Genomic DNA, 2,779 nt, shown 5'->3' on the forward strand with positions numbered 1-2,779 from the left:
GGGTTTCACCATATTGACCAGGATGGTCTCAATCTCTTGACCTCGTGATCCACCCGCCTCGGCCTCCCAAAGTGCTGGGATTACAGGCTTGAGCCACCGCGCCCGGCCCAGCTAATTTTTTGTGTGTGTACACACACACAAAAAGAGACAGGGTTTCACCATGTTGGCCAGGCTGGTCTCGAACTCCTGACCTCGTGATCCGGCTGCCTCAGCCTCCCAAAGTGCTGGGATTGCTGGCATGAGCCACTGCTCCCTGCTGCGTGTGGGTTTATGTGTGTTGGAGGAATGGTGTGTGTGTGTTTGTGTGTGTGGTGTCTTTGAAAGGTTCACAACATATTAGTTTTGGAAACACGCACTGCAAAGAGGCACTCCAAAATCTGTTCATGAACTCTGGGAAGTGTCTTCACTCAAAATTTGATTGTGGACTGTGGGGCAACCCATTAGACAGAGGGTAAAAAGTAGCTATAATGAAATGTATGTTTTAGAGGGAAATCAGGGACGTGGGGACAGGACAGTAGAGGGGGCGGGGAGGCAGGAGACAAGAGCTGGGGTGCGAGGAGGACCAGTAAGGACGAGTGCTCCAAGGGACAAGTGGGGCGGACAGGGCCCCTGTGCCCAGGATGGTCAGAGTCAGACCTCACTTGGCACCTGGGCTTAGCACTCTGGCAGCAGGTCCTTGACCAAGTGTTTCAACTCTCTATCCTTCAGTTCCCTGATCTGAAAACGTGGATAATAAAAGTACCCACCACAGAGGGTCCGTTGTGAGAATGAAAGGAGAAACACGCAGAGAACCTGCCACACAGGGAGCTCTTCATAAGTATCAGCTGTGACTGTTCTTGGACGTAACTATGGGGTTGCCTCATCCAGGCCAATTAGAAATGTAGACATGAGAGGCTGCCCCAGGGACCTCCACGACACACGTGTGGTCTAAAGACTTGCTTGCACTCACTCCTCCCCAGTCCCATGCAAATCTACCCCCAGACCCCAAATGTACCCCCCAAGCCCACGGCACTTTCAGTTCTGCAGCTCCCAGACATCTGGAGCCTTTGTGCTCCTTTTGGTCATCTTCATTAAAAAGTAACAAGGTCAGCTGGGCCCAGTGGCTCACGCCTGTAATCCCAGCACTTTGGGAGACCGAGGCAGGCAGATCACTAGGTCAGGGGTTCGAGACCAGCCTGGCCAACATGGTGAAACGCTGTCTCTACTAAAAATACAAAAAAATTAGCCAGGCATGGTGGTACACGCGCCTTTGGTCCCAACTACCCATTGGGAGGCTGAGGCAGGAGAATCGCTTGAACCCGGGAGGCAGAGGTTGCGGTGAGCCAAGATCACACCACTGCACCCCAGCCTGGGTGACAAGAGCGAGACTTGGCCTCAATAAAAAAAAAAAATAACAGGTCATTCGTTTAACAAACAAGAAATCTCAAAGTGAAAACACAGAGGAGTTAGAGATTCTCTCAACAAGAGTTCAAGACTAGGCCAGGCGCGGTGGCGCACGCCTGTAATCCCAGCACTTTGGGAGGCTGAGGCGGGTGGATCATGAGGTCAGGAGTTTGAGACCAGCCTGGCCAAGATGGTGAAACCCCATCTCTACTAAAATACAAAAATTAGGCATGGTGGTGCATGCCTGAAGTCCCAGCTACTCGGGAGAATGAGGCAGGAGAATTGGTTAAACCTGGGAGGCGGAGGTTACAGTGAGCAGAGATCTCACCACTGCACTCCAACCCGGGAGACAGAGTGAGATTCTGTCTTTAAAAAAAAAGTCAAGACAAATTTTTTGAAAGTCAGAGGAAGCAGAATACACTGCAAGTAATAAAGAGGAACAAGCCTGATTCCAGCTTCTAGAAGGGCACAGAGGGCAAACCACTGATTCTGAAAGTCAATCATTTGAAGAGTTTTTTTAAATCCCAGGTCAAAGCTAAAGACCAAGCTTTGCTTTCCAAACGCTTTGGCTAAAAGTAGGAGCTAATTTTCACATCTCCGAAGGTGGCTCCAGGACTCCAAGTCACACCTTGGCAAGGGTGTGGCAGCTGGCTGAGGGCTGTAGGTCCTGTCCAGACAGGGCCTACCGGGGCCTGGGGAGCACAGGGGCACCTCATTCAGAACCACTCCTTGGCCCTCTGTGGCTAAAATCAGCTCCAAGCCCGACTTTTTATGGCTGGAGCCGTCTCCAAAGGGGTGTCGGCCTCCACTCAGGTGTGGCTCTGAGCGCTGCCTAGCTGAGAAGGTGGACTGGCAGGGAGCACACGTGCACACTTAAGGCCATTCAGGAAGAATATTTTGCCAAGTGCAGAGACCATAAAAATGTGGAACAGGGCTCTGTTTTTTATGCGCTGTTGAAAATGATCATCAGGCCGGGCGTGGTGGCTCACGCCTGTAATCCCAACACTTTGGGAGGCTGAGATGGATGGATTACCTGAGGTCAGGAGTTCAAGACCAGCCTGACCAATATGGTGAAACTCCCTTTTTAAAAAAATAAAAAAGAAAAAGAAAAGAAAAGAAAGAAAATGATCATCAGAAGCAGAAACTAGGCTTGTGTTGAGAATCTGAAAATCCGAGGGCAGAAAAAGAGGACAAAGGCATCTTTTAGTGACTACAAAACTAAACCTCGGCAGAAGAATGCCTGAAGAGACAGGTGGGTTACCACCTTAGAATTGGAGACAGTAGGCCGGGCGCGGTGGCTCAAGCCTGTAATCCCAGCACTTTGGGAGGCCGAGGTGGGTGGATCACGAGGTCAAGAGATCGAGACCATCCTGGTCAACATGGTGAAACCCCGTCT

The sequence above is a fragment of the Cebus imitator genome, unplaced genomic scaffold (assembly GCF_001604975.1).
Source record: "Cebus imitator isolate Cc_AM_T3 unplaced genomic scaffold, Cebus_imitator-1.0 Scaffold689, whole genome shotgun sequence".
Classification (NCBI taxonomy): Eukaryota; Metazoa; Chordata; class Mammalia; order Primates; family Cebidae; genus Cebus; species Cebus imitator.